We start from the raw sequence: 7,007 nt of genomic DNA on the forward strand, positions 1-7,007 counted from the left end.
AAGATGTGGTTTATACTGAGCCCTTGCTTTCCTCTGGGAGTCTGGAATTTTGGTATGTGCCAGAGAGAGGGTGTCTCTGTGACTGCCCCCTGATAAAAACCCTGGCCTCCTTGGCCCAGATGAGCTTCCCTGGTGGACAAGGCTTCGCATGTGTTGCTGTAACTTGCTGCTGGAGGAATTAAGCATGTCCTGTGTGACTGCACTGGGAAAGTGCCCTGGGAAGCGTGTGCCTGGCTTCCTCCCGATGTCGTCCGTCCTCTGCGGCTCTCCCTCTCCTGCTGACGGTGCTGTGTGTCACCGTAATAAATCCTGGCCTGGAATAGGACTATGTGGTGAATGCTGTGAGTCCACCCAGACAATCACAGAAGCTGGTGGTGGTCCTGGTGATTCTGACACACCCTCTGACCTTGATTTTCTTTTTTAAATGCACCTCACTGGGTGTGTAACAAGAGCCAGGCTTTGGCCTGACATATGTATGTATGTGCGTTTATTTCTTTTCAATTCATAAATGACAGACTCTCAGAGAAACTTCTCTTTAAACAGTTTCCTTTTGAGGTACCTTTGCATTATTTTATGCACAACTTTTGTTTCCTTTTGCTTAATACCTAAGCCAACTCTCTGATGTCTACCTATACCCACATATGTCGGGGCACTGACTGGAAAAATGACTAAGATTCCAAGGGACGACCTGTACATACTGACTGCTATCTTGGTGGGAGGGTGAGCTTGACTTCTGAGCTTGTCCTTCCAGTCACGGTGCCCTGTGGAATTCTAAACCACCTGACTCTGTTAGTCTTCACTTTGCGTCAACGTCATTAGAGAAAACATGTACGGTATAGAACTTAGAAAACAAATTCCATGTATGCCACACAGAGCCCATGTGTTCAGAATTGTCTGGTCATAACCTGGCAACGGTGGCCACAGTAAGAACGATGTCCCCTTCCCAGCACTTCTCAGGGCACAATCACCTAGAGGTCTCCACAGGCCTTGACTGCAGGCTGCCCTGGGCTTCCATCCAGTTTCCCTTTCTGGCTGGCTCATAAGCAATGTGCAGGTAACAATGTCCTCTTAGTCATCTGCTGTTCCAAGTACTCCTATCATATTGTAAGCACTGAACAGAAATATAGTTTTGAAGCGACATTCTACTTTTTGAAACTTACCCCAAGGGAATAGGTACAGTAGTGCACAAATACATATACCAGAATGTTCAAGGGCTAGGTTCCAAAAAAGTTTTTGAGGTAAGCGTAGATTCACATGCAGTTGTAAGAAATAATACAGCGGGATCCTGTACCCTTTACCCAGTTACCCCAATGGTAATACATCACAAATCTGTAGTACAATATAACCACCAGGACATTGATACTGATGTAATCCATCAATTTTATTCAGATTTTCCAGAGAATCATTTTAAAAAATGAAAAAAAAAAAAAGTAGAAATATCTCATGGTAGAGGATAAATAAATTATGATCCAATTATGGTCTGCTATAATGGCATCCAATATACTTACTAATAATGATACTGATTTATACTATTTGAGAAAGAAATTTAAGCTGAATTACTAAGTGAAGAAGGTAGCTTTAATAATGTATGCATAATTTGGGAGGAGAGCTCTTTTTTTTTTTTTTTTTTTTTAAAGATTTTTTATTTATTTGACAGAGAGATACACAGTGAGAGACGGAACACAAGCAGGGGAAGTAGGAGAGGGAGAAGCAGACTCCCCGCAGAGCGGGGAGCCCGATGTGGGGCTCGATCCCAGGACCCCGGGACCCTGGGACCATGACCTGAGCCGAAGGCAGACGCCTAACGACCGAGCCACCCAGGCGCCCCAGGGAGGAGAGCTCTTGATCAAAGTAAGAATAAGCCTCTGTGGTCTGACTTTCAGGATTCAGGATGTGAATCTGAGCTCTGACCATTACTAACCTCACACTGTCTGCTCCCCACAGTTAAGACTGGGGTAGAAACAGTACCTGCCAGGTAAGACTGCATCAAACTTTTAGGAAGATAATCTACATAAAACGCAGTAATATTAACAGTTACTTAATACAAGTTAGCAGTTATGACTGAAAATCAGTAACACTACACAACCCTTAATCTGATTTTATAGAAAAAACTCAAGCCTGCCTTTTCCTTTCTTCTTGTGCTTCTCACACCTGCTGTCTATATAATCCACACTAACTAAAAACTTTCAGAGCCTCTTAAAAATGAAATTCTTTTAAATTAACAGTAGCAAAAAAAAAAAAGTTTAAGACATAGAAGGAGGAAATGTTCCTTCTCCACCAGCAGAGAGGGACAGACATGATTCTGCATGGAAAATCCAGCTCAAAGAATGTAAACTGAGGGGCGCCTGGGTGGCTTAGTCAGTTAAGCATCCAACCCTTGGTTTCAGCTCAGGTCCTGATCTCAGGGTTGTGAGATCGAGCCCCCCCATCAGGCTCCATGCTGAGCATGGAGTCTGCTTGAGACTCTCTCTCCCTCTCCCTTTGCCCCTCCCCTGCTCGCACTGTCATAACTAAAATAAAATGAAAAATTAAATTAATTAAATTGAAACAAATAATAAATAAAATAAAATAAACATAAACTGAGAAGATGCCAAATTGAGAACACTAGCAAGCGGCCGGATCTTGTATTCCATGTGATATGGAAGATTTCTTTGAACACTTTAATTTAAAAAAAAAAAAGCAATCTCTATACCCAACATGGGTTCGAACCCATGACTCTGAGATTAAGAGTTGCATGCTCCACTGACTGAGTCAACCAGGTGCCTCTGTTTATGTGAACGTTTTAAACTACTGTCATCTTACTCATATACCTGCCCATGGAAATGTTATAGTACAGTTCATACTTGTAATAAGTCAGTGACTCCTGTCATGTTCTGTGAAAGAAAAGTTAAAATCCCAGAAAATCAAATTTTGAAAGCCTGTCTTTATTGATCATTTATTCATGGGATTAGTTTCAAATGATGTCTTTCTAATCCTTTAAGGTGTAAACGTGTGAGAGATTTTTTTAAAGCTTGGATTCCTCTATAAACTAAGACTTGGAGAGTGTTTGGCTCAATTATGTGTTGGTTAGCAGGATCCAGTGCTCTGGAGACAAAACCACACACATATGCATGGGGGGAGGGAGGGAAGGACTGGAATCATACATACCAAAATATCAACAGCAATTATCTCTGGATGGTACAGCTATGGGTAATTTCGAGTTTCTTCTTTACGAGCTCCTTAGGAAGCTGAACCTTTTGCTGCAGGCCTATATTAATTCCATGATAAGAAATATAATTTAAGCTAGTCCCAAATTTAAAACAAATCAACAAAGAAAAAGTCCACAGTTATGGGGCAGTGGGTATATTTCGGTCATCAGGGGAACTGTGGATGGATAGGCCTGTGGGAGGCAGGACAACTGCCTCCCAAACACATCTGTATCCTAACCCTGGAGCCTGTGACTATGTTACGTTACATGGCAAAGGGCAGTTAGGTTGCAGGTGGACTTGGGGTCGCTCATCAGCTGACCTCAAGATAGGAAGGTATCCTGAATTATGCCAGGTGGGCCCAAAGTAATTGTGGGGGTCCTTACAAGCAAATGAGGGGGTGAGAAGAGAGAAAGACGTGACCACCAAAGCAGGATCAGACTGACTAGGCTCTAGTAACAGGGCTTCTGAAACACACAGCTGTCACTTGGGGAGACCCAGTCTTTGAAAAATGGGAGTAAGCTCACAGTAGAGAAAACGGACAAACCACCTCAGCCAAACGATCAAGTTCACACTCAGCAATCATAAATCATGCTGACAGTTTGTGTTCTTGCCATGATAGGATAAAAGTAGTGATCTTCCACCCCCAAAACCATAAACCCAGTCCAATCACGAGAAAAGCATCAGGTTCCAAGAGAGGGGCATCCTACCAAATACCTGTACCTCTTAAAACCTTCAAAGTCATCAGAAACAAGGGAAGTCTGAGAAACTGTCACAGCCAAGAGAAGCTTAAGGACACACGACAATGAAATGTAATGTGATCTCCGGGATGGCATCCTGGAACACATGAAGAATGTTACTGTAAAAACTAAGGAAATCTGAATAAAGCGTGGACTTCAGTTAATGACAATGTATCAGAATTGGCTCACCAACTGTAAATAACATCCCATACTAATGTAAGTTGTTAATAATAGGGGACAGTGGGTACAGGGTACCTGGGAATTCTCTGTACTAACTTCGCGATTTTTTCCTGCAAATCTAAAACCATCCTAAACAGTAACAAGATCAATTAAACAAGAAGAATATGGAACCATATGTAGCCCACAAAGCACGAACTATTCAATATATGACCTTTTAGAAACTGCCAAACCCTCTGCTCTAGTTCCAGAACTCACTCAACATCAAACCATGTTGCTTCTTGCAGTTCATACAAAAATGCAACTGAAACAGACTGAAGCTGTCACACTTCCGACAAGATGTGGATAATACAACAGATTTCTACTGATCACTGAAAAAAAAATCCCTGCCTTTAATGACAAAGCCCTTTGCTCAAACCCCACTTTTATTTATTTACTTATCAAAATAATGGCTCAATTCCTTTGAATTTTACTTTTTTTTTTTTTTTTTAAATTTTAAGTAGGCTCCATGGCGAACGTGGGGCTGGAACTCACGACCCCGGGATCAAGAGCTGCACGCTCTAGTGCTCGCTCCAGCAGCACATTTCCTAAGAGCTGCACACTCTACGGACTAGGCCAGCAGGACGGCCCTCAAACCCCACTTTTAAAAGCATCACCAAGCTGGTAACTTTGTCATTTACTGGCCAAAACAATCAAACCTTCTCTGTTCTCACTGTGCTCTGAAAGTCAGGCCGGTGGGCAAGACTGCGGATCCCACCTAAAGACAAGTATCCTCCTGACCAAATCACAGGCTGAAATAAAGCACAACACGAACCTCCCCACCGCATTCTTCTGTTCTGTGTTCTCTGCAGACACCTGCACGGCCCCATCACACCTCTCCGGAAAGAATTAGTCACTGTTGGGGAGAACATTTCAGGCCAAGGAAAGCAAATATTCTCAAGTCCTATAAACACAAGACATTTACTGAACAAAAAAGGTAACTCATCTGAACCTTGACTTTAAGATGCGTAACAAGCGTCTTCCTCTCCAGGATGCTTGTTCCGGAGGACGGCTGGCCTGGGGGAGAGAGGAGGAGACACTAGGGCCTTTCCGGAGAACAAGTTGGATCAGAAAGCACCCTCCAGGCCCACACGTCCTAACTGAAACCCGTCGGAAACGAGGGGGAACAGGGATCTGAGGATCTCAGAGCTTCTGGGGACCAGGCCGCAGGTAAGAGGTGTTCCGAAATAGCAGCAGCCCCCCGCCCGCATCTCCCCTTCCCGTCCTGCTACTCAGGGTGCCCGGAAGGAGAGCGCTTCTCGTCCTGGGTCACCTCAGCGCTGTGCCTGTGCCCTTCCTGCTGGTCACTTTCTCTGCCCTCCCTCGGGGCCACTGCCCCTGCGCCGGCCTGCGCGGCCGGGGTAAGCCGCCGCGACCTCACAGCTGCAGGCTGCACGCTGCCCCCCGGTCCCGCGGCCACCCCCGCAGCGGCGCAGGGGCCCCTCCCACCGCGGGGCAGTCGCCGCCGGGCCGCGCCGCCCCGCCCCCACGCACTCCCCGAAGTGCGTCACAGCCACAGAGCCGCGGCCTGTCCCCTCCCCGGGGTCCCCGGACCCCGACACCCCCGCGCACCCCTGCACTTCTCTCCGGGGCCGCGGGCCCGGGCTTCGCGTCCGGCCTCCTCCCCCGGGGCGCCCTCCTGGCCGCCCTTCCCTCCGCAGAGTGCGTGGCTTCCCTCCCAGGAGGCCAGCCACTCACCGCTCGGGGCCCCACGACCCACAGGGCGTGAGGACGGGGCGCAAGGCTTGAGGTCAACTCGGGACCGGGGCCGCGGGATGCTGAGCCCAGACAATCCTCGGCTCAGTAAACCTCTCCCAGCAGGCACCTCGCTGCGCTCCGACTCTGGGGACTGGGCGGCGCACGGGCCTCTGGGAAATGTAGTCCAGCAGCCCGGGAATACACGGAGCTGGGCCCCCGGTGGTCCACTTCCCCGGCTTGCAACCCTACACGCCCCGAAGGACCTGTGCCTCACAGACTTCTGGGAAATGTAGTTCAGGGCAAAGAATTGCGTAGTGAATGGGAGGCCGGCCCTGCTCCCAACATGCGTTTCCGTCCCTTACATAAGGGTGGCTAGTCATCTGTGTGATGTTACTCATTGCTAAATGGTTGATTTGATTTGATTTGATTTTTTTAACGATTTGCGTGGGGGATGGGTTAGCCTGCTGATGGGTATTAAAGAGGGCACGTATTGAATGGAGCACTGGGTGCTACACTCTATGAATCATGGAACACTACATCAAAAACTAATGATGGTGATTAACATAATGTAATAAAATAAAATTAAAAAAATAAAGATTTTATTTAAGAGAGAAAGAATGAGAGAGAGAGAGAGTATGAGAGGGGGAAGGGTCAGAGGGAGAAGCAGACTCCCTGCTGAGGGGGCTCAATCCTGAGACTCCAGGATCATGATGTGAGCCCCAGGCAGACGCTTAACTGACTGAGCCACCAAGGCACCCTAAATGGTTGATTTTAGAGTGATTGAGACTTGTCCCTCAGATCATTATTTGATTTATTTAAAAAAGTTTTTCTAATTCTGACATTCCTTCTACATCCATTAACTGAGATATATCTATAAAGTAAGGCTTTCCCTTATAAAGGCGAACTTTGTGGTTCCACTCTAGTATTGATCCCTTGTAAAGGCAGCATATTTGTCTCTTTAACACATTCTAGAGAAATCAGTCTTTTTAAAAGCTACCTTGGGGCGCCTGGGTGGCTCAGTCAGTTAAGCGTCTGCCTTCGGCTCAGGTCATGATCCCAGGGTCCTGGGATCGAGTCCCGCATCGGGCTCCCTGCTCAGCCAGGAGCCTGCTTCTCCCTCTCCCACTCCCCCTGCTTGTGTTCCCTCTCTCGCTGTCTCTGTCAAATA

The 7,007-nt window shown here is 46.7% G+C and overlaps 1 non-coding gene across 2 annotated transcripts; it reads right to left on the reverse strand.

Annotated features, from left to right (window-relative positions):
• Positions 1-592: 592 nt before the first annotated feature.
• Positions 593-6,478, reverse strand: LOC102740989 (uncharacterized). Of its 2 annotated transcripts, XR_014142705.1 has the most exons (3): positions 5,840-6,433; positions 4,917-5,158; positions 593-4,022 (listed from the first exon to the last, which is right to left on the reverse strand). It is a non-coding gene; the product is annotated as an uncharacterized LOC102740989 (transcript). The 2 variants fall into 2 exon arrangements; XR_014142704.1 differs by having other exon boundaries at positions 593-5,158; positions 5,840-6,478.
• Between the last annotated feature and the right edge of the window lie 529 nt (positions 6,479-7,007).

This window comes from Leptonychotes weddellii, unplaced genomic scaffold (assembly GCF_054177405.1).
Source record: "Leptonychotes weddellii isolate Sample4059 unplaced genomic scaffold, ASM5417740v2 HiC_scaffold_8775, whole genome shotgun sequence".
Lineage (NCBI taxonomy): Eukaryota > Metazoa > Chordata > Mammalia > Carnivora > Phocidae > Leptonychotes > Leptonychotes weddellii.